This window comes from Canis aureus, chromosome 28 (genome assembly GCF_053574225.1).
Source record: "Canis aureus isolate CA01 chromosome 28, VMU_Caureus_v.1.0, whole genome shotgun sequence".
NCBI lineage: Eukaryota > Metazoa > Chordata > Mammalia > Carnivora > Canidae > Canis > Canis aureus.
In genome coordinates this window covers 13,772,657-13,798,717 of record NC_135638.1, presented here as the reverse complement: position 1 = coordinate 13,798,717, position 26,061 = coordinate 13,772,657, and the positions used below count along the sequence as shown (strand labels likewise).

Sequence of the window (26,061 nt, the reverse complement as noted above, 5' to 3'; positions counted from 1 at the left end):
TAAAGGTGGTTGGCTGGTATTGTGAGTGAGGTTTGGAGTGAACTTGTTAAAGTCATGAATGTACAAAGAAGAGGCAGAGGGGGGACCTGTGTGGCTCAGCCAGTTAAGTGTCCACCTTTGTCTCAGGTCATGATCTCGGACTCCTGGGATTGAGCACCGCGTCAGGCTCCCTGCTCAGCAGGGACTCTGTTTCTCCCTCTCCCTCAGCTCCTACCCTGCTCATGCTTTCTCTTACTATCTCTCTTTCTCTGAATAAATAAAATCTTTTTAAGTGAAAAAAAAACAGAAAAGGAATCAGTACTCTATTGATAAGTGGAGTGTGTTTCAAAATTATGCACACCTGTAAGACATATCACTGGCCCATATGACAGCTCATCCCTTGTGTGGACTTAGTCTATAAAATCAATAAATCTTCACTTACCAACTTAAATGGAGGATATGCTTGTTTTCTTTCTTTTTAATTTTAGATAGGAGGAAAAGCACACAAAATTTGATCAAATAGATTTAGAATTACAGAAGCTAAAGCCACAAACAAGGCATTTTCAGAATAAAATGAGAACATATGTGTTCGATAATAGCAGACTGGCAAAGTATGATATTAAAGACCAGAATTTCCAGACTAAAGGGAAACTCTGAGGTATACACGTTAGAGTCACAGGACTTGCTCACATATGAGAATTTCCAGAACCCAGGGATGACTTATGCCTTGGAATCCACTTGGCTGGAATGTATTTTTCCTATGAACACAGAGCTTTAAACTGAGCTCTCTTCTCTCCTTGGCCTGTACTTGTCAAGGCAAAATGATCTTCTTCCTGTGGTGTTCCTGTCAGATATAGCTGCAGGAAAATGGTCAGCCACTTTTGGTCTTCTTGCAACTCATTAAAAAGTTACCATATTTCTTGAAATGAGTGCTTCTAAGAGCTGTTTTAATGACATCAATATACAATAGAAAAAGATATTTCAAAATCCAAAAAATGCAGAATGTCCAATAAAAATGTAGCTTGGAAAACTGACAAATGTAATTATGAGTATTTCACATATCCACAAGTCACTTCCTATGTAATTTTTTCTGCCTGGAGGTAGGAGAGGGAAGTGTTTTTTTCATTTCCATAGCACCTCATTCCAAACCTGTGTTACAACACGGATACACTAAACACCAGGTATAGCAGATGAAAACAAAAGCCTGGTTTTGATGATTATAAATAGTTTCCCCCTAGATGTCAAGTATTACATTAATTTAATATTTAAGTAGTCATTAGTATTAAGTTGTGGCAATAATTGACATCTATACCTCCCTTGGGGCTAACTGTACTGGTTAAATGAATTCAATTCAAAGACAGGGTTAGTGGAGAATATTATAGGAAGCTAAGCTTTTAGCTTCAAAATTTTAGGTAAAAAAATCCAGCATTCTAAGGCAAATTAATACAAAATAGAATAAACTTCCTATAGAAATTATTATAATTATATGTCATGTTTTTAGCCAAGACCTCATAAAGATATAGTTAATATTCAACAATGTAAGCTATAAATTTTCCATAATACATCCTAAGCAAAAAATTAATCTCTCAATAGTAATCAGGGAATTTTAGTAATGTAATGGATTTCAGAGACTATTTAGCCCAAACTCCTTGTATTAAAAGTGGAATTAAAAGGAGTCAGAGATAGACCAAAGAGGACAAAAAAATATAGTGATGAGTAAGAGATTTTAGGTACTTTGAGTTATGGATTCCACTATGTGTAAAGTTGGTGGAAGGAGTGGGTGACAGGTGTAGGTCTTCATTATGTTACTATGCTTTAAAATTTACATATAGAGATGATATGTTTTTAACATTCTTTATAGATATGAATATTAAAAAATATTTTTTTGAAGGAGCGTTCACAGGAAAGTAGAGAGTGGGAAGAGTACATGAAGTCAAGTCTTGAGAAGCTGGGCTCTGAAATGGCTCAGAGGAATAGGGTGTTGGCTGGAGAGAATGCTGGACAGGGAGACTTTTCTAAGATGAGAGGTAATAGAGCATGTTTGAAAGCTGAGTCAGAATGGAGAGAAAGAGATGAGTAAGGATAGTAGTAGCAGTAGAAGGGGATAGGACTAACATCCAGTTGTTGCACCTCTAGCAGATTAGCAAAGAATACAGCAAAGGGAACATATGAACCCTGATTAAATTTGGATCCCTATTAGATTAGCAGAACAAAGAAGCTAAAGGAAGATATGATTCCATTTATATGAGATTTCCAGAAAAGGCAAATCTATAAAGACAGAAAACAGATCAGTGATTGCCTGAGGCTGGGAGTAGGAGCAAGAATTGACAGCAAATGCTTGCCAGAGAACGTTCTATGGTGGGGGAAATATTCTAGAACTGGACTATAACAACATTTGCATAATGCTATAAATTTTATTAAAAATAATTGAACTGTATTTTTTAAAGATTTATTTATTTATTCATGAGAACACACACACACACACACACACACAGAGGCAGAGACATAGGCAGAGGGAAAAGCAGGCTTCCTACGGGGAGCCTGATATGGGACTCAGTCTCAGAACCTTGAGATCACGACCTGAGCCGAAGACAGACACTCAAGCTCTGAGCCACCCAGGTGCCCTGAACTCTTAAAATGAGATGACTATTATGGTATGTAGATTTTACCTCAACAGTACTGTTAATTAAAAAAAAAAAAAAAGAACTAAACCAGGAGTAACTGATGTGGAAAGTATATTTATAAGGACCTTGAGACCAGATATTGGGAAACTGTGCTTGTAAACAGGCTTCCATAAAGTCTATAAATCTTTTCTTCTTTTCTATTCTTTTCTTTTGAAACACAGGTGGTAATATGCCACAAGCAACTGTATGGTTATATCCTGCATACTGGTAAGATGTGGCTAAAATCCAGCCCCACTCAAGCTATATCCTCTGGCTTTGTCACCCATGGAAGAGGGACACTTTCCAATTCTTCCAACCCGAAACGAATTTTTGTACTTCATCTGCCCAAAGAGGGCACTCTTATTCATTTTTTCCCCAATTTGCACAATGCCCTGGTGACCAAAGGAAAGTCTTCCGATGACCTATGTGGCCTGGGCCAAGTTAGCTTCCTTCCTGGAAGCAGATATCAATTCATTAGGTGACTCATATAAGCTGGATAGTTTTGATAGTAAAAATGTTGAGGGTATCAGAAGCAGCAGCACTCTATGCTACAGTTTATAAGGCGGCAAAGGATTCAACACAGAAGACAGCCAGAAAACAAACACAATCTAGAAGCCCCAGTGACAAACAACGAAGAAAAACAGCAAGATCACTGACTAGTAATCTCTAGGAGAAAATACAAGGCTAAAGTTTGTGACTAATCTTAGCCTAGATTAAAAAAAAGGGATCCCTGGGTGGCGCAGCGGTTTGGCGCCTGCCTTTGGCCCAGGGCGCGATCCTGGAGACCCGGGATCGAATCCCACATCGGGCTCCCGGTGCATGGAGCCTGCTTCTCCCTCTGCCTGTGTCTCTGCCTCTCTCTCTCTCTCTCTCTCTCTCTGTGTGACTATCATAAATAAATAAGTAAATAAAATTAAAAAAAAAAAGTGTCTCCTGCCCAGGAAAGGATTAATCTGTCTCACCGTAATGAGACTGTAAATTGGAAGGTAGTGTATTTGATTTTGGTTGTCACATTTCAAGACAGTCACTCACAAATTGTGACAAACACAAGAATGATCAGCATGGCAAAGGATCTTATTGGGAGGAACTGGGAATATTTTGTCTAGAAAACAGACAGGTTATGCCCCACACAGCTGCTCTTAGATGAATGGAGAGCTCTCTTGGAAGAAGAGGAATTTGAGTCCTTCTATATTCCTTTAGAAACAGGATCAATGGCACCCACCTCTGCTTCTAGCTAACCCCTTCTGACCTTATGGTACTGACTCTTCCTCTTTTCTTCTTCTTACTTTTTTACCACATTGTAAAAGAAATACATTGTAAGAAATACTACTTTCTACTTAACTGTATCTTCATGGAGTCCTAAACTGGTAAGTAGGTAGATTCTCAGAAGTTACCTTGTCTCACTTAAACATTAAATTTTTCACTCTTTCCAGAGTTTAAATGGATCTTTCATTTTTTAAAATGTTTATTACAAAATATATGCTTGTTATTAAATTTTTAATAAAAATGTGTATGAAATAAATGGGGGAAAGCTTTCTATTCCTCCCCACTCTTTTTCCCAGCCCTGCCTGGTCAAATCCAACCCCTAGACAGAACAGCTTTTAACAATGTACTGCAACACTTTAAATTACTTAAAATGCACTGAATACCTATCCATGTACATATACTGTATGGAGTGTCTAAACATGAATGTGATTATACTACATTACTTTTCTTCTCTTTTAAAAAAGATTTTATTTATTTATTCACAAGAGACACACAGAGAGAGGCAGAGACACAGGCAGAAGGAGATGCAGATCCCAGGACCCCAGGATCATGACCTGAACCAAAGGCAGACACACTCAACCATTGAGTCACCCAAGTGCCCCTACATATATTTTTCTGCAACTTATTTTCTCACTTCACAATAAATCATGGGCAACTTTTCATTATAATAGTAGATAGGCCAATTTTTTAAAACACTGAAAATTATAACAGTTCATGAGATCAGATTTTTAAATCTCTTCTTGACAGACACTGAGGTTCTTTTTAATTTTTCATTATGAAAAATAATTCTACAATGAACATCCTGTGTCTGTATGCATATTGCTTTATGCACTTATGCAAGCATTTTCTGTAGGAAAAATTTCAGGAAGTTGAAATTTCTGAATCAAACAACCAAAATTTTCTTCATGGGGGAACAAAGCATGGAACACCCACACAATGGACATACCATGAAGTCACTAAAAGAAGGTCATCAGAATATATCCTTGATCTATTAAGAGGAAAACATTTGTCCATGATCTATTAAGAGAAATAGACAAGTTGCAGACTAATATGTTAGAGATAATTGCACTGCATTTAAAAAACAGAGTAGTTGGCTAAAAAGCTATACACCCTGAGGAACAGAAGACTGAATGGGTCAAAAGGGCACTTTGACTTCTTTTCCTATATAATTAGAAATACCTATGGCTGGGGACGGACACACACACACACACACACACATTTTTAGGTGGTGAGATTATGGAAGACTTTTATGTTTTTAAGGTTCTCAAATTAAAAAAAATAAAGACAATTTAAAAAATAAGAATCACAAAAATAATGAGGAATAATGCTCTGCTAGATGACATAAAGGAAACTGGGATTCTCAAGTACTGTTGGAGGGAAAACACATGTTGTAGGAGGCAGATCTGGTGAAAGGTAGCAAATTTAATTGTGCATCAATTCTACATCTAAGGGGGAAAAAGGAAAAGCACACAAAGATATTTATCTCAGAACTTTTTTTTTTTTTTACAGAACTTCTTATAACATTAAACAAATGAAAAATCAATAAATTTGGGGTTAAGTATGTATAAACAAAATGTATGGCTAAAAAGAGACATATCTTTGTTTTTATTAAAATGGAAAGACATTTAATGTATTGACTGAAAACAAAGGAAATCCAAATGAGTATATGTAATATGATCTCTGGGATGAGGGATGTGTCCACATAAAGAAGGGAAAATTCTGAAAGGATATTCCAAAATATCAGGAATCATTTTCCTTGGGAGCGGACTTATGGGTCAATTTTGCTTTCTGTTTTGTTTGCATATAGTTTGGTATTTTAAAAACTATGAAATCTTGCCATTTGCAACAACATGGAAGAACTAGAGTGTATTATGCTAAGCGAAATAAATGAATCAGAGAAAGACAATTATCATATGATCTCACTCATATGTAGAATTTAAGAAACAAAACAGAGGATCCTAAGATCCTAAGGGAAGAGAGGGAAAAATAAAACCAGACAAAATCAGCAGGGAGACAAACCATAAGAGGCTCTTAATTATAGAAAACAAACTGAGGGTCGCTGGAGGGGAAGGGCTGGGGAGGATGGAGTAACTGAGTGATGGACATTAAGGTGGGATCATGATGTAATGAGCACTGGGTATTATATAAGACTGATGAATCACTGATCTGTAACTCTGAAACCAATTAATACATTATATGTTAATTAACTGAATTTAAATTAAAAAATAAATAAACAAACCAACCTATGCAGTTATTCTATGATGAGAAAATACACATCATTTTTATATAATTGTTTCTCAAGAATCTGGCATTTATATAGAGAATACTTTTTCTTCTACTAACTTGCAATTATTAGTATATATGCATATATTAAAGGGGAAAAATGAGTTACTTAAAATAATACATTCACTTGCACTATTACTTTCATTGATTATCTGTACCTTTCAATCATATTGTACTACAATAACTACCATTGAATTCCTTCCTTCTACCCAACACAGAAGCCCTTCATACAGCACATCACAGATACATGCATTATCCAGTGTAATTTCTTGCATGGGAACAAAGCTTCAGTGTTCAATTATATGAGAATACTACCAATTACTGAGTTAATGAACAAATAAAACTCAAAATTTTTCTTCCAATGAACAGCTTTTGTTTTCCTAAAAGAAGATAAACAGCATAACTATAAATATGATATACTTGGGAAAATTGCAATATCTTAAACAAGAAGTTAACACTATCTATTTAAATCTTGAATTTCTCTAAATGGTGTCCTTTGTAAATTGGATGCCACTTTCTAAGACAGGGACTGAAGCTCATCAGCTTTTCTCAATACAAAAACATCTGGTTTTCACAGGAGGATTCTAACAGCTCATCAGAAAAGAGGATGGCTTCTAACATCAGCCCACTTAACTTGATCAATCCTTTCTTCTGTCTATACTCAAGTACATTCCAGGCCACCTTGATCCTAACACCCTCCCTATGGATTTATAGTAGTAAGATGCCAAAAAGCATGTGTCAACACTCACCCTTGGAAACTGTCCCTGCTTACTCATCTCAAACCAATAAAATTTGAGGAGTTGGCTCTGGAGATTAACTGGATTTCCAGGAACAATCTGCAGAAAGCCAACCCTTTTGCCTTTTGGGGCTTTCTGCAGAGTAAGAAAGTAGAATCAAAATTTTGGAAAAGAGAATGAAATTCATGCCACAGCAAAACCACTCTTGGAGAGCAAGCCCTAGGAAGCAAGTGAATGGTTTACTTGGCCAAGCAACTCTTTAAGACTTTTGCAATTCACCAGGAAACCACACAGTCACACCTGAAAGGCTCTGTAAGAGAATTTTTCCTATTTCAGATAGTATTTTCCTACATTAGGATTTATTTTTTAAGCTTGCTTTCAAAACATCCAAATATACACTGCATATTTAGTGACTGATGACAATGGCACATCAACCACAGTGTGGAATAGTAGTCAGACCCAAAGATTTTCAAATGTGTCACCAAAAAAGGAAAGGTTACATTAATAATAGGAAAAACTGACTCTAAATTAACTTAAAATATTACCACTAAGGCTCATGCTCAAAGAAAGATTGGACTCTTGAGTCGGTTGTTAAGAAATATGTCCGAAAATAGTCAACAGAACTCTACTCGTCACTTCACATTAAATTCTTCAAATTTCATGCTAGCTACACAGAAAAATAAGTCGTGTGGCAAATCTATCCAGTCCTAACAAATAGGTGTAATAGAAACACTTTAAAGACAATCGCTTGCAATTACTAGGCTCTTAGTTATATCCCTTAGCCCTCTGAAACCAACAAAGTATTTGACTGCTTCATCCTCAAGTATATTATTTCTCTGTACCAAGACGGTAAAATGGCAGATGAAAGTCAGAATGGTTTGGTGGTGTGAAGATGGGGCAAGAAGTAAAACTCATCACAACAGAGATGAAATCCTTGTTAAGTTCTGGCATCGTGCATTCTAGCCATACAAGTCCACTATCTCAGCAATCAGGGTTGTTAATCCTGGGTTTACTATAGCAAGTTTTAACTTTAATATCATGATGACTTAATATTCAACAAAGCATGACTTGGCTTGCCTGATGGCAATTAGTCAGCTGCATGTTTAGGAAAGTTATTGCAAAAATATTTGGTGGATGACTTCTTGGCTGAGGTTTCAAGTCTTCTATTAAAATTATGCAAGTGGAAACAAATTATGCAAGTGAGAACACACAACTTAAGTATTTTTAAAAATATTTTCTGAAAAGCGCCCCCAAAATGGAAATACTATTTCTTTAAAGTCCAATATAGACTCAGGCTCAGTTAAAGTTGCCTGCATATCTTTTCAAACCAGATGTAAGGAGAGAAGAGAAATCAATATCAACATGGGTTGGCCTTATTGGATTTAACTTTAGTATACAGAATTCGTAACTTATGACATCAATTAGTATTCCATTTGTTTTATATAAACTAAAGTTTAACTCAACCAATTATATTCAATCCATGGGAAAATGCTCTGGCCTTTACCTTCTGAATATATCCAGAATCCAATCATTTCCCACCACCTTCCACAGCCAAACCACCATCACCTCTTGCCAGGATTTGTACAATAGTTTCCTTCCTGGATTCCTGTTTGCATCCTTGCGCTACCATCCACATGCCCCAGTTCCTTCTCAGTAACAGTAGCTAGTCTTATCTCTGAAAAACAAGAGTCAGATCATGCCCTTTCTCATTTCAGAACCTCCCAATGGCTCCCCATTTTGCACAGAATAAAAGCCAAAGTCCTTGCAGTGGCCTCCAGAGCCTCACTTGATCTGGCTCCCCTCTATCCTTCCTTCTCCCTCTCCTGCTCCCTCCCTCTATTCTCCTCTCTCCCCCATCCATGATGGCTTTGAACATGCCAGACACACCCCTGTCTTGGGGCCTTTCCACTGGCCACCCCATCTTTCAGGAATGTTCTTCCTTCATATACCCACATTGCTTGCTTTCTCACCCTTTCATTCTTTGCGCAAATGTCTCCACCCTCTTTAAAGTTGCAGCACACCTTCCTTCCTCTCCACATCTGCCATATTCCATTTAACATTGTTCTTTAGCACTTACCATTTCACAACAAACCATGTAATTGACTATTTATTATACTTATGGTCTGGGCTGCTCCACCAGAATGTTAGCCCTATGAGGGGAGACATTTTTTTTATTTTGTGTACTGATGGTTTCCCAGCACCTATAAGAATGTTTGAAACACAGTGGGTGGGCCTCACTAAGTATTTGTGGAATAAATGAATGAATTTTGGGTGATTATACATGGTAGCACCTACTAATAAAGTTTAAGGAGGATGGACGCCAGGTTCCTGAGGCTGCAAAGCATGGGGTTCCTCGGTCTAAAAGAAGCTACCAGAAGGAAATAGTGGATTGTGCTATATTTGGGGAAGAAATAAGTGAAGCGCAGAACGGTCACCATCTTAGTGGTGACCTGGGGAGTGAAGATTCCTGGAGAGCAAAGTGTTAGGGGCAGGTCATCAAGCAGCCTGATCCCCAGGGATGCCGAGGGACACTTCTTCACACCTGCCTGTGGCTCCCAGCAGATCCAGCCCCCTTGCTCTCCCAATGAATTCTAACATTTATAGTCAAGAACAATGATAATTCAATGTCATCTTCAATTTCTTCCACATTTGGTCTACAGTGACTACTTGGGCCCCACCTGAAGTTTTTTCTTAGAAGCTTCGTTCTGAAGGAGTACAGGCAGCTGTTTTACTGAGAGGCAGCTGACCTATAGAAGACTGTCCATACCAACTGCTGTGACTGTCACACGCAGAGCCTCAATGATTGCCACTGCCACTGCCATTGCCAAGAGGAGCTGGGGCACAGAACAGACCTTCGTTGTCTCTGATCTTTCCTCTTTGGAGCCTCTCACCGGACCCCTGTCACTGGAACCTTACCCTGTCTCATTACGCTGAAGCGAGGGGCTACTCTAGAGACCACAAACTTCACAGGGCCTTTCCCAAAATCCCTATAAGAGATATGATATAGAAAGATATCGGAGAGAGGCCCCTATAGAAAGATATCGGAGAGAGACCCCTATCTCCCCAAGGGCCTCTCTGCTCCCCCGCTGAGCATCTCTGAGCTCCCTGGTCCCCACCTGGCCTGAATCCTAAGCACAAACACATAGCAAGAAAAAGGAGATTCATGGGAACTCAAGCAGTATGTGAAAGCTAATTTTTTAAAAAATGGGTTAAATAGTTATTTGCCACTGACCTGGGAGTCAAATCAGACTTTAAAACAGAGATTCTCTGATGAAACCACACATTTCCCAAACGTGGTTGGAACAGAACTTTATGGAAAGTTGCTGAATGTACTTCTGATATGTATAAATAAAAAGGCAAATCAGTTCTTGAAGAGCATATGACACAATTTCTCTGGGCACAGACAGGGCCAAGAGAATCTTTCCTTTCAGGAGTCTGACAGGAATGAGCAATTTTAACAGATGAGGAGTTGCTTCTTATGAATGAGCAAAGAAAGTGGTTTCTTGAGATGGAACCCACTCTTGATGAAGATGCTGGGAAAATTGTTGACATGACAACAAAGGATTTATAATATTACATAAAGTTAGATGATTAAGCATTTGAGCAGATTGATTACAATTCTGAAAGAAGTTCTACTGTGGGTAAAATGCCATCAAACAGCATCATGGGAACAGCATCTACAAAGAAACAAACAGCATCTACAGAGAAAATGTTCATGAAAGGAAGACTCAATTGATACAGCAAACTTCATTGTTGTCTTATTTAAAGAAGTTGCCACAGCCACCCCAACCTTCAACAACCATCACCCAGATCAGTCAGCAGCCATCAACATTGAAGCAAACCTTCCACCAGCAAAAAGATTAAAATTCTCTGAAAGCTCAGATGATGGTTAGCATTTTTTAGTAATAAAGTATTATTAAAATTTGAAAAAAAAATAAAAATAAAAATAGAAATTGATGTCAATTGGTAGTGATGGCTGGAAATGACAGTGCAGGTGACGAGGTCACATGCACCTGAGAAACTAGAGAAAACCAGGGAAGAGTGAAGAGGAGGGACACACAGACTCTGGAGGGAAACAGGAGCAGAGGATAGAAGGATCCTCAGACGCACGGGATCTGAGAGCTGCCTCACTCTCCACACCCCCAGTCCTCTACCCGTCCACACCTGAGTGCTGGCAGCAGCTGTCTCCTGCTACAGGCCTTGATCAATAGTCCCCTCACACACATAACCCCCATCCATCCACCTCACCCCACTTTTCTTCTCTGTAAAAGTGCATGGGTTTCAATGTCTTGCAATGAAAAACAAAAGTGTTAGACTAACCCAATACCTTTAATTCCTTTGGCAAAAGAACTATAAAAATAGCTTTTCAAACTCAAAAGCGGTTGCCACAGCCTGACACAACTCGTTTTGCAGAGAGATTAAGATGCACATTTTCAGTAGAAAAACAAAAAACAAAGCTGGTTGCTAAAGTTTCTTCTCTGAATATACATTTCATTTAAAATACAATTTATTATTCCTTGGAGCAGTAAACAGCAGGTGAAATTAAAAACTAAAGTTGAAAACTAATGAATTCACATTTTAGCTTGGGTTGTGCTCTTGCTCTTAAATTCACAGCCAGCCAATCACTTTAACTAGCTGCACAGATGACTAAATAAAATCTGTTAATAAATGCAGCTAGAGTGTATTCAAAAAATTAAGCAGTGCATATTAGAATAAATTTGTATATCTGCTGATCATAAATTTAATCCTTTAAAATAAAGGTCCAACTGGTATATATGGGAGAGATAGGAATAAGGAGAAATATCTCCCACTTCAGCACAGTCTTTCATAAGGAGGCAAATGGGTCAACAGAAGAAATGGGCTAACCCATGATAAATGACTGCAGGCAGGCCTTAAGATAAAAAAGGTGTGCTTATGGCATTTCAGCCTGTTCCTGATCCTTCCTTCCTGCTTTGATGCTTCAAGTTTGCTTAGCCAGCTATAATAAATGGGCAAATGTGTGTGTGTGTGTAAGTGTGCATGTATGTGTAAATGAATAAATACACACATACATATGTCTTAGCACTTCTGCTCCTGCTGAACCAGACTCACATAATATAAGACTTAGTATAAAGTATTTATGTTTTGTCCATCTCTCTCCTCCAGTGGTCTAGAAGATCTTTGGAGGCAGAGAACAAGTTTTGCTTAGCTTTGTATCTGATATATATATATATCAGATTTATTTGACACCTGTTATATGCATTCTTGGAACACACTGGGTGCTTGATAAATGTTTAATTAAAGTAATTAAGTGATGATAATATGGCATTGGGCCAGTCTGCAAGAGCTGAAAGGAAGGTATGTAAAATCAGAGGACAGAGTGATCACTCTTTCATATTTGCAATATTCTGAAGTGTACAGAAGATGATAATAAGAATAATATAAACATTCAAACTTAAAAAAAAAGAATAGTAGCAATGACAATAGTGACTACATTTATTAAGCCCTTACTAAATACAAGAAATTGCATTAAAATTTCTTCATACACATTATTTCACTCCAATCCCCCCCTCCAAAATCCTGAGAATGATCCTGTTAACCAAATATTACAGGTAAAGAAACGAAGGCACAGAGAAAGTACATAACTGACTCAAGGTCTCACAGATCTTTCCCCTCACCGGCTTTCTTCTGTACCTACCTCTCTACTGGCTACTTCCCAACAGTAATCAAATATGCCCAATAGCTCTATTTTGACCTCTGACCCCGCTCAACTACTACAGCTCTGCTGTGGTCCCTGTCACAGTCAAGTTACCAATAAGATGTCCACATGAGGTGTCTTCACTTCCCTACCTTCTACTGCCCTACCTCTTTGACTTACTGTAATTGATTTCTACTTCCACCAAAAGAAAAGATGCTTTTGCTAGAGTCGCAATGAACTCTAGATCACTAAATTTAATAAATGCACACTTTGCAATTTCCATTCTCCATAGCACTAGGCACCATTAGATTCCTTGAAGCCTCATCTTTTCTTGGCTTTATGATAGCAGGATGAATCCCAAATCTTATCTGCAGGAGAACACAACAGAATTCCCTGGTTAGTGTAAACAGAAAGAGGGTTATTGGTTCAGAAACCTCCAAGAAACCTGGAGGGTCAGACCGGGATGTTCAAAAGGGCAGCTACACAAACCATGGGGAAAGATGAGCAGGAAGCTCAGAGCCAGGAGGAAAGTTCCACCATATCACAAGTCTGGGCCAGCAAAAGGACCACAGCACTGCTCCCACCACTCAAATCCCACGACAACAGGGACCGACAACTGGAGCTTCCATGACAGATGCCCCGGCAGCACCAGGAGACTCCACCAGAAGATCTCTTCGGCACGTGGCTACCCCTCAGCCTTGCTTGTGCCTCAGGTGGAGGCACGGTGTTGGCAGAACTTAAGTTACACACAGTTCTGGCCGCAAGGTATTCATTCTGGGAAACCCTGGCCACGGCAGCATAAGAGAAGAACACAGAAAGGGATGGCCGGGGGACTGTAGGAACCAATAACCAATCTACAGTTTCTATCACACCACCATAGAGCTAGGATCTACCGAATTCTAGATTTCCAAATTTTTGGTCTTTGCAGACTCTTCTGTATGCTACCCCCAACACACACACACACACACACACACACACATATATATATGTGTGTGTGTGTGTGTGTTTTAAGATTTTATTTACTTATTCATGAGAGACAGGGAGGCAGAGAGAGAGGCAGACTCCATGCAAGGAGCCCGATATGGGACTCAATCCCGGGACTCTGAGATCATGTCCTGGGCTGAAGGCTGGAGCCCAACCACTGAGCCACCCAGCCATCCCCCAACACATGTTTTTAGTCTATGTACTTCTTTTTCTAATGCTTCCATCATTTTTGACTTTTTCTAATGCTTCCATCATTTTTGACATGGACTACCAGAATGCTTTCCAGTCTAAACTACCGACTTCCATTCTTAATCCCAAGAACCCACATGGTATTGAGAGAATCAAATGAGAAAGATCTTATGACTATAACATCCCACATAAAAACGATTGCTAATAAACTATTGTTCTTAGTTATAATGTTTACACTTTTACTTTTTTAAAAAAGATTTTATTTATTTATTCATGAGAGACAGAGAGAGAGAGAGAGAGGCAGAGACAGAGGCAGAGGGAGAAGCAGGCTCCCCATGGGGAGCCTGATGAGGGACTCGATCCCGGGACCCTGGGATCACGACCTGAGCTGAAGGCAGACACTCAATCACTGAGCCACCGAGGTGCCCCTAACTTTTAAACTTTCAAAAACATCATTAGAGTAGGCAGCTACATATGTATCACAACTTGAAGGTGGTAGACAGATCCCTGGTGGGGATCTATATCCCAGTGGCTAAGAATAATGCCAGAAATTCCAACAATAGGGTTAAGTCATATTTATATCATGAATCCAGCACCTCTGGCTAAACTATATATATCCCAGGAAAAGGAGTCTATATTTGTTGTGAAATTATATAAAACCAGGACCAAATCCTAGCTCTTTCTGCACTTTAAGATCTGGTCCTCTTCTTTAAGGAGTGATAACAGGTGGGTAGAAAGGATTAAATGGAAATATCTAACAAAGTGACTGATCCATGGTAATCAAGCAATGAACTCTAGCCCTTTCTCTCTCTCAATACCTTATTGAGAATTAGTTTGTGAGAGTGATTAATATCCATTGTGATGGCTAATGAAAGGCAGAGGGTTGTAGCAATCTGATATAGGCTTCATGTGTAAAAGGGACTAGAAACACATAGAAAAGGAGGCCCCAGTGGAGGACAATGAGGCTCTGCTCAGAGAGAACAGTATGGGCCACTGTAGAGTGGAAAGTGGGTCATAAGAAAAATAGGGACAGCAATAAAACCAGGAAGAGATCATGAAATCCATCTCACTGGCTTAAAAGTTGGTGCCCGGAGCGAGCCCAGTGGGATGCCCTCAGTGTTTCTGACCACTGTCCCCATCATCCTACTTGCTGAGCTCTAACCTGCCTCAGAAAAGCCTGAGAAATAGAAACCACAGTGAAAGATGGGCAGGAAGAGAAAGTGCTCAGCAAGGGCACACCATCCCTCGCTTTCCTTGTTGTCGCAGAGCTTGATTCAACAAGGGCAGCAATCTTCCTCAAATCAGTGGAAGAGTCTCCTTAACAGAGAGGGCAGTCCTGCAAGCTGGGCAACATGCCAAAAGGAGGCTTACCTTCTCGCCTGCCCATGTGCGCTTTCGTCTTCAACTCAGGGAATGAGCCAAAAGACCACCCTACTTTGGTTGTTGCTAAAGTGTACTGGTGACTATTTATCACTGCAAATCATGTAGAAGAAACTATTTTCCACCAATATATCTTATATATTTGGCCTATGGACTAACTCCATATATAGTGTTTTGTTTTAAAAAAAAAAACAGGAACTGTCTATCAGTATAAACTTCACCAATTTAGTAAAGTAGGACCTGTGTATTCATTTGTATATCCTAGAATGGTGCTATTTAATTTAGTGCTTTCAAAGATGGAATTTGTAGAAGGGATTTTGTCAGTCGTTTACAGGCTTCATATACTAATATTCTCCTTACAAACACACCATGTGGCCTTGACACCCCTGGTATAAGAAATGAAACTTGGCTGGCAGCCAAGCAGTGCTTATCCCAGGACCTTACACAGTGCAAAGACTTGTGTTTATGAATGTCAAAGGTCACATATTCTGTTTTTTTAAAAGTTGAAACTTTTTGCTCATGTGTTAGCTATTTGAAGGATATTCTATAAAAAGAAGGTAAAATATGAATAAGCCACAATTTATTCTCTAGCTTCGAAAGGCAAATAAGTTGTTTACAGCCAAAAACATGTACATTCTTCCAGGAAAACAGCAGACAAGTGATAGACACTATATAAACACCTTCTGTATCTCCGTATAACACACAATTTTTAAGTATATGTTAATACATTAATTCCCAACTAAAACACCTCTTAGTTTTCTTATTTAAAGATCATTCTCCTGGGACTTTTTATAAAAGAGGTTTGTATAAAAGCTTTAAAGAAGATAAAAATTCTAAAGCTTGAATATTTATTTCAACCCACACACACACATACACCAGTCTCCTTTTCCCCAATGATAATAAGAAAGATATCTTAGTAGATCTTTGAAAAGAATGTTTGCTTGAAAAAGTAGTCATTCATTCAATAAATATTTTTACTAGGTATTATATGTAGGCAAAGGAGATAATAATGATATGTGTGATGTGTGTGTGTGTATGAACTAAAAAGGCATAAAGGTGCCTACACTCATGGAACCTGAAGATTAGTGGGAGTGAGGGGCCTAAATAAATGCATTACACAAATGTAAACAATATTACAGCTGTATGAAACACTCTGATAGTGAGGTATATGGGAAAGCTATGAACACAAAGGAGGGGACAAATTAGTCTGGGAAGGCGACTATGAGAAAGTGTCTTTGTTGGTTTGGACTGCTATAACAAAAATACCATAGACTAGGTGGCTTAAATGAATACTTGATCCTCACAATTTTAGAGGCCAAGAAGTCCAAGATCAAGGTGTGGTAGATCTGGTATCTGGCGAAGACCAGTTTCCTGGTTTACAAGATAGAAAGTGAGAGCTCTCAGACTTTTTATCTCTATAGGGACATGAATTCTGTCATGGGTGTCCACCTTACCTAAATCTAATTATCTCCCAAGGGTCCCATCTCCAAATATCATCAGTCCATATCAGGAAGTGATGGCTGGATTGAGGTCTGATGAGAGGTGGGCCTATTTAGATGAAGGGCAGTTGTGACAGGAAGGCATGGCAAGTTTAAGAACTTGAAAAAAAAAATTCACCAAAGCTAACAACCAGAATTAGGGATGGTACAGGGCATGAGATGAAGCCAAAGTGACAGAGGGGTCCATACCACATATTATGAACTGAATTGTGTCCTCCTAAAATTCACATGGTGAGATCCTAACCCCCAATACCTCAGAATGTGACTATGTTTGGACATAGGATCTTTAAAGAGGTACTTAAGGTACAATAAGGTCATATGGGTAGGCTCCAATCCAATACAACTGGTGTCCTTATAAGAAAATTAGGACATAGATAACACACAGACGAAGAGATGACAACGTGCAGCAAGAAAGTGGCCATCTGCAAGCCAAGGAGAGACGTGAGAAGAAACCAAGGTTCTCAGCAATGTGCCTTGAGCCTTCAGAACCTTGAGAATATAAATTTTTGTTGCTTAAGCAACAGAGTCTATGTTATTTTGTCATGACAGCCTTGGCAAACTAAGGCCATACAGGGAGTAATAAAAAATGTGGTCTTGATCCTAAGACGAAGGAATCCATGGATGGGGTTTAAACTGGGGGTGGAAGGGGTTGCTCTGACTGTGGTGTCAGGGTGAACTGCAGAGACCGAGTGTGGCAGGGTGTGGTAAGCTGAATAAAGTCTCCCAAAGACATCTACATTCTAATCCCGGGAACCTGTGAATTTTACCTTATATAACAAAAGTAACTCTGCAGATGTGATTAAGTTAAAAGTCTTGCAATAGGGAGATTATCCTGAATTATCCAGGTGGGCTCTAACTGTAATCACAAGGGAGATTTCACAGTGGGGAAGGGCATGTAATGATGGAGGCAGAGAGCAGAGCAATGTGCTTTGAAGATGGAGGACAGGCCTACAAAACAAAGGATGTAGGTGGCCACTGGAAGCTGGAAAAGCTGGGAGAACGGAATCACCGCTAGAGTCCTCTTGAAGGGATGAACCAACCCTGCCCACACCTTGACTTGAACCCAGTGAGCACCATTTGGACCTTTGCCCTCCAAAACAGAAAGAGAATAAAATTGTGTTGTTTTCAGTCCTTAAATTTGTGGTAATTTGCTATAATGGCAACAGGACCCTAATATATGGGGAGATCAACTATGGGGCGTTCAGTATCAGCCTAGTGGACAGATGCTCACTGTCTGTCTGCGATGGTGGCTGCGATGGTGAGGATACTTGAGAAATACTTAGGAAGTAAAGTCAATAGGAATGGATGCTGGATTTGAGCTAGAGGGGAGGTGAAGGAGGCGGAGCCAGAGAGAAGATTGTTGTTTTTTGCACCAGCCTTCCACAATGACAATCAGACACTGTCCAAGCAGTCAATTTGCCATCTCATGTTGGGAGGAAGGGATCTGATAAGTCATTTAAAGATTTGAAGGACAGGAAAACAAAAGCTGTCTTTCTCATTTTAGTTCATCTTGGAGTTTTTAAATTTTAAAGCTTGACTTCCAAACTAAATATGCTATTACAATTTTATGTGGAAATGGTCAAAATTCTTTAGTTCTAAAAAATGTTTCTGAATGTGAAATATTTCTTGACTTTGATTTCAAAAAAACCTGGAGCCTTTGAGGTACTTAACTGGGAAGATATGTGAATGGAAGTTACAGAGGACTATTCTATTTTCTTATTATATTTTTATGCTCCCCTCCATAAAGATTTACCTTCTCAAGACCACCAAAAACAAATATTCATAGATGTTATATTTTTTAGTATATATAGCCCTACAGCACCTATGCCACACCCTTCCTCACTTTTACAGCGATTCTAGTCCCACAGAGCTCCATGCAAACACAGTCATCAGTAGGGCCCGTTCAATGCCAAATCTAATGCAGAACGTTTCCTGCACTTGCACTTTAATTTCCTCACACCGGAGGCTGACCCTGCTGATAAGAAGAGTCTTGGCTACATTTAGGAAGTTCAAGCATTTGATTAAAAGTGCTGCTGTGTGACTTGTGCTATTTACCTTTCTCACACTAATCGCCTGGCTTATATCAGAACAAAAAAGAGCTAGTATGCTCTAATACTCTGCATTCTTCTTTAAGGGATGATATATTCCACACATCTAAACTTCTGCAAATATTGCTGAGAAGTTAGAAGGTCTTTCAGCACTGATGAAGGAACTGTCTTGGAGATTTGGGATTTAATATTAGTAAAATGGTAAGGAACTATCCTCAAAACCAAGAATTCAGACTTGATTATAGCGTAAGATTTCGAAGCAGAAGAGTCACACTCAAATATCCCAAAACAGAGGAAGAACACACACACACAAAAAAATCTGAAAAATCATAGCAGCCTGCGGTCAATTTACTCAGGTGTTAATGCCCTGAATGACATAAGAGTCTCCATATTAAAACATCAGTATCTGATGCTCCCAAATTACCATGTTCACCCTTGACTGGGGGAGGGAAGTGCATGCTTTAATTTTAGGAGATTTTGATAAAAATTGCTAAAGTAAAATGGTGAAGCTCCTAACCTCTGCTGTGACACTATCCACATTTAGCAATACTAAATAAATAATATAAAGCATGTATTTTTGCTTTCTACACTGTTGAGTGTTGTGCTGTTATGTTCAAAATTTTGAAGGATGGACCACAAAGCTACCTTATTCCCTTAATCTTATCAGGAAATGCTGCTCATGAATCATGCATGACTAAGTCAGCCTTTTGGTTTGCAGAGATTTGCATCCCTACCTAGTTAGTCCAGGGCCATACCAGTATCACTGATCTGTTCAATTCATTGACTAATGATTTGCATGCTTTTCACTAGTGTGTTTTAGCAGTTGCTCTTAAGTGAGACTAACATGTAGCTTCTAGCAGCTATTCATTTCCTAAGCAAATATTTTAAAATAAATTCATATTTTGTCTTGAAGGACATGTACTAAAAGGCATTCCAATTATTAACTCGGCTTTTAAAATACAGAGACTAACACATACACACACACATCTTAAATCCTCTACTTTGAGAATACTGTTACTGGTACATTTTTAAATGAATCAAGAGATCTTTGGGATTTACTGGGGGACTAAATAGATTATCTAAAGTCAAGAAGCATGTCTTCCATAAAAAGCTAATTATAGCACTGTCAGAGCTCTCAAAGAAGGAGGTATTTTCTAGGTAGTCTATTGATGTAGTCATACTTTTGGTTGGACTTAACCTGGTTTCCACTCCTGAAAAATTTAAACTGGCTTCCACTCATTCAATTCTCATTGGAGATAAAGAATAATTGGTCAATATTCTTTTAGAATTTCAGAGCTAAATGGACTTCTAAAGATACCTAGCTCCATAAGATCACAGAATACAAGACAAATGAGGCAAAAACAAAATGCACTTCTGCATACTTATAACAAACATATGGACACTGAAATTTAAAACATAATTACAAAAAGTAAAATAAAACAGAATTACAATCACTCCGAATAAAATAAAATAAAATACTTAGGTATAAGTCTAGCAGAAGCATGTAGGATCTGTTTCCTGAAAATATGAAAGTGCTGCTGAAGAAACAAGGGAAGTCCTAAATAAATGGAGAGACATATCATGGCAATGGGTTAGAAGCCTCAATATGGTAAAAGTGTCAATTCACGCAAAATTGATCTGTAAGTTCATCAGTCCTAGCGAGGCTCTTACATACACACAGACATGTTCATTCTAAGATGTGTATGGAAAGGCACAGATACCTCGAACAAGTACAACTTAAAAAAAAAGATTTATTTGAGAGAATAAATAATAACTTGCATGAGTTAGAGGGCAGAGGGAGAGGGAATCTCTAGCAGGCTCTCTGCTGAACGCGGAGCCTACCCAGGGCTTGATCCCATGACCCTGAGATCATGACCTGAGCTGAAATCAAGAGTAGGGTGCTGAACCGACTGAGCCACCCAGGTGCCCCAAAACATTTTTGATAAAAAAGGAATAAAGTGAGAGGAGTCATTCTATCCTATATAAAGGCTTGTCATACAGCTATTATACTCAAGACAGAGTGACAAAGGCAAAGGGAGAGACACATAGACCAATGGAGCAGAGTACAGAGCCCAAACATGGACCCACATAAACATGTACAAATGATTTCTATCAAAGGTGGAAACACAATGTAATGAAGGAAAGATGATTTTTTTAAAAACAAATGGTGCTGAAGCATTGGTAATCCATAGGCAAACATGAATCTCAACCTACACCTCACATGTTCTATAAAAAGTAACTCAAAGTACACTGCTGGTATGAATGTTTCTTTTTTTTTTTAAGATTTTATTTATTTATTTGAGGGAGAGAGAGAGAGAGAGCACGCACAAGCACAAGGAGCAGTGGGCAGAGGGAAAAGCGGGCTCCCCACTGAGCAGAGAGCCCAATGCAGGGCTCCATCCCAGGACCCCAGGATCATGACCTGAGCCGAAGGCAGATGCTTAATGGACTGAGCCACCAAGGCGCCCACCACAGTAGTTTCTTATAAAACTAAACATGCACTTAACCATAATTGATCTAGCAATTGTACTCTTAGGTATTTATCTAAGAGAAATAAAGACTTACGTGAATGTCTACAGTAGTTTTTTTCATAATAGCCAAAACCAGAAACAACCCAAATGTCCTTCACTTACGAAACTATGGTACATCCACACCATGGAATACTGCCCAGTAATAAAAAGGAATACACTACTGATACACACAACAACTTGGTGTTGGTTCAAAACCTTAGGAGCAAAAAAAAAAAAAAAACAAAAACCTTAGGAGCTTTCCAGATGAAATCTGAAACTGGCCCTCATATATGGAGGGCAAGGGAAGACTGAAGAAAGAGGCAGAGTTCCAGATAGGTAGGGGGCAGGTTTCATAGGCAAGAGAACTAACATTCCAGGCTTGTCTTAGACAGCCACAAGACAAGTAGATCTCCACGCCTGCCCAGCAGAATCTTAAAAGTTTATATAGAGGCCTTAGTTGGGTTCAGTCATATATGCCATTCAGATGGTCTCAATACACCTTAGTCTCTCAAGCCTACAACCTTAAAATAGCTCCTAGTGTGGGAACAGTGAGCAGAATGTACATTCCAAGAGCAAGGGACGGGTGAGGAGCCTCTGATTGCCTGGGTCCCACTCTCAGGTCAGCTGGCAGTCACGTCCTCTCAATTACCTTCGCCAACACTTGGATGGAACTCAAGGGAACTATGTTGTGTGAAAAAATCTGATCTCAAAAGGTTACACACTGTGTGATTCCATTTATATAACATTCTTGAAGGACAAAATTAAAGATGTGGGAAACAGATTGGTGGTTGCTAGGGGTTAGGGAGGTAGCGGTGGGAAAGAGGTACCTATCCCTATAAAAGGGTAACAGGAAAGATCCTGGTGATGGGACTGTTCCCTATCTTCACAGTCGTATTGGTCACATAGGTCTACACGTGATAATATTGCATGCACACACACACACACACAGGTGCGTTAAAACTGATGAAATCTGAATAAGGTCAGTGGATTGTATCAATATCAATTGTCCTGGGTGTGATATTATTTTGTAGTTAAGTAAGATGTTACCATTGGAGGAAACTGGATGAAAGTTATACAGGACCTCTCTGTGTTATTTCTTATAGTTGTGGGTGAATTCATAGTTATCTTTTGAATTTTTTTAAGCTAAAAAAAGATAAAGAAAGATGTAGAGTCTACCTCTGTTTTACAGGTGAAAAAAGGAACAAACACTAGAGGAATTTACTCAATTTGCACTGCTAGTTAAGAGCTAAATAAAAAATAAGACTTAGGCCTCTGAACCTTCCACAGAATCCAGTTAAGGATTCTGTGCCATAATCCTTAACACAAATAATAAACTAAGCAACCACTACTGTTCCATCTCATACTGGGGGATTAACATAATAAAGACGGGGCACGTGGCTGGCTCAGTCAGTAGAGCATGCTACTTGTGATCTTATGGTCATGAGTTCAAGCCCCACAGTGGGTATAGAGCTTACTTAAAAAAAAAAAGATATTCAACAATTAGACAAATAACCCATTTTTTTTTAAAGAGGAAAATAATAAAGATAACATCAAGCAGCTAAAAATCTAGTTAAGGATACATGGAATAATGTTAAGGGAATAAGTGGGTAATAAATTTAAGTATTACATAGTTCTAACTTAGATATAATAAGAACTCAGAGAAAAAAGGCACAAACATGTCTGTCATACAATTCTACAAATCCGAACAAATCCAAGGCAAATAACCTCATTGACGAACAAAGACCTAGAAGAAAAGGATTTCTTATCTTTTTCTTATCCAGATGCACAGACTTATCCTTAAATATATTTTATGCTTAGGATACCACATTCTGGGTGGAAGGAGGACCACCACAGGAAATGGGCACGTTGTGGGTACCAGACTGGTGTCTGCTCCCTGGCCCCCCACCCTCTTCAATGGGAAGCCCAGCAACACAAAGCATCCTGAGGAAGACACAGGTCCTCTTCTTCACAGAAGCAAGCCAGGTGTCACAAATAAATCTGGACTATCTGAGGTGGACTTTCTTATTTACCTCAGAGTCTAGTTTTAAATTTTTTTTTTTAGTTTTAAATTTATTATAATTGTAATCTGTGGGTCAAAGTGATAAAAGTATTACTTAATATTCAGTTCCATCTTAATAGTTATCAACCTTGTGACAGGACACCGCAAAAGAAAGCGGTGTTCTGCACACAGGGCTGACTCAATCTGCACTGCAGTGAGTTCTGGTAATGAAGAGTATTGGGGTTCTGGCAATGGTGATGGATTCTCAGGTTCTGTTTACCTGGCCCTGAGGATGGTGGATTTTTAAGGTGTGGGTGAAGATGAAAACATTTATAGTTTTGTAAATTTTGGACACTTGTTATGTAACTTTAATGTTCACTGAAATACGTTTATATTTGCTTTTATTTTCTCACTTTTTAAAGATTTTATTTAACAGAGAGAGCAACAAACCAGGGGTAGGGAGTGGCAGAGGGAGAGGGAGAAGCAGGCTCCTCGCTGAACAGGGAGCTGGACATCGGGCTCAATCCCAGGACCCTGGGATCATGACCTAAGCCAAAGTCAGATGCTCAACTAACTGAGCCACCCAGCTGCCCCCAAATATGTTTATTTTTTAGAATTCAATTTTTCTTGCTTCCTATAAAAATATTTTTTTTTACATTATCAGCTTAGTACTGGGATTATGTTTTGTATCAGTTTTTGTTGAAGTATTATTTTGCAATAATCAGCAATGACAGCTTTCTGGAATTTTACTCAAATTTATTTTGATTTTGCTGATTTTGTACCCTTATTCATATTTGCTTTTTAATCATGTCCTAGATGGAACTTCATTCCTAACTGTGGTTAATACTGTGGCTTGCTTTTTAATTATAGCCCCATAATATGCTTTATATCACATGCATGCTAGGATACTAAATTCACCAGAAACTGGTCGTTTTTTGTTTGTTGTTAGGATTCTTTAACATAGAAACTAAGCTGTGTGCACATTTTTCACACAGTGGATGGGTGAGATATCATGATCTTTCTGTAGCTTATTCCTGTATTTATAAGAACACGACTTCAAAATCATACATAATACATGCATGGAATAAAGAGTTCTTAATTGCCTCCCTCCTCCCAAAAAAACCTCCCTATGAAATTGAAATGCTTCTTATATGATGGGATGACAGTGGCATGGTGTGTCTCTAGCAAAGTCAGCAAAGCTGATGCCACCCCAATCTCCCTGCTCTCTGCCAGGCTCCTTCCTATCCACTGGTCTCCTCACTTACTATGTGCCTTCCATTGTTTCGCTTTGCTTTCTGCCTAGAGAACCATTCACCTCATTCTCCACTTTACAATCTCTTTTTCAGCTTTTAGAATTAGTTTTAATATCATTTATTCCAAAGCTTTCATGGACTCCTGTAAGTAGTTAACTTTCCCTTTCCTGTACTCTCAGGATACGTTTGAGTTCATTTACTACCAAACTCAGGAGGCTGTATTATAAATATCTGCAATTATGTTTGTTTCCCCTATTTGACAGGAACACCTCAGGTGGGGACCATGGGAAAGTGCCTGACCAAAGCAGGTGACAAGTAAAGCAGGCTCGCTTCCTGATTGTCCCCAGCCATCAGCCTGCTAGGTTGGGCTATTGTTTTGTTTTTGGAAAGCAGCAGCAGCAAGTTTATTCTCATGATCTAAGGAAAATGCATGCGCCAACTACAAGGCAGGGACTTATTTTTTCCAGCTGACTTTGGCAGGGATCCCTCAGGATCCCTATTTAAAGAGCAAAGGCTGAGAGAGAAAATGTATGCTTGTTCAGGACCCTGTATGTTAGAAGGCACACAAGGGGTGGGACTCACTTTTCTATGGGGCAATCTGACTTCAAGGGCAATGCTAAGAAAGGAATCCAGTGCCTTCAGTTAGGAGGGACCCCCTGAAAAACATACTCTACGGTATATGTCCAACATATTTTGGACCCTGAGGTTAGAATATCATCTCTTGGACCTTTAAGATCTGCACCTAGAAAGCCAAGGAAGGAAAGCAATATGGAGCTTTGCTGACAAGAACCCTCAGACAGCTGTTGGGAATGGATAAAACCATTTGGGAATGTATTTCCATATGGTCATACTCATGATAAAGATAATAATCCCATCAATGTTAGTGGATCCATGCCACATAATAAATCAGCTTTTAATAAAACAAGCTTCTACCCCTTTGACTGATAAACGTTAATAATTTTTGTTGCAAATTTCTCTGAAATGTATTAGTTGCCTTCTTGTCTCTCTATTGAACATAGCAAACTTTTCTTAATGGTATAAGTTCATGGAAATATTAAACAGTAATACAGAGTGATATGGTCTCAGGAGCTCCTTGCCACCACATTAAATGGATCCAGAGTGTTAAAATTTCTTATTTTATATGCTCAACTTGCACAGTATTTTAAATATCGATTCCGTATCCTCATTCAACATCAGCCGGTGTTTGCTGCTCTTCGGACACTGTTAGTAGGGAGATATACTTTCTTCCTGTTAATTCTTAGTTAAAATAACTTTTAATTTGTTGCAATCTAAGAAACCACATATCACATTTGTGGGGACTGTATTGAGAGTGAATAAGGTAATGGGTGTGTGTTTCTCACTAGACTGAAAACTTCTAGAAAGTAAGAAATAACTATTGTTATTTTTGAGACCCTGAAGAGCCTATCATGGTTATTTTGTATACCACAGCACTAAGTAGATGCTTTCTGATTTGACTTAAGCAATATGAGCTGTATTTTTATGTGTTTTTCAGCTACTCAAGCAGTTAGCTTCCATTTTTTGTTTTAAGGTAGGTCACCAAGAATAGTTTGCTAGGTAAGTGATCTCCCTATAA

General features: G+C 38.8%; 1 protein-coding gene across 5 annotated transcripts in view; it reads right to left on the bottom strand.

Annotated features, from left to right (window-relative positions):
- ZNF704 (zinc finger protein 704) overlaps positions 1–26,061 on the bottom strand; it is a 253,690-nt gene that overhangs the window by 204,677 nt on the left and 22,952 nt on the right. The window lies entirely within an intron of this gene.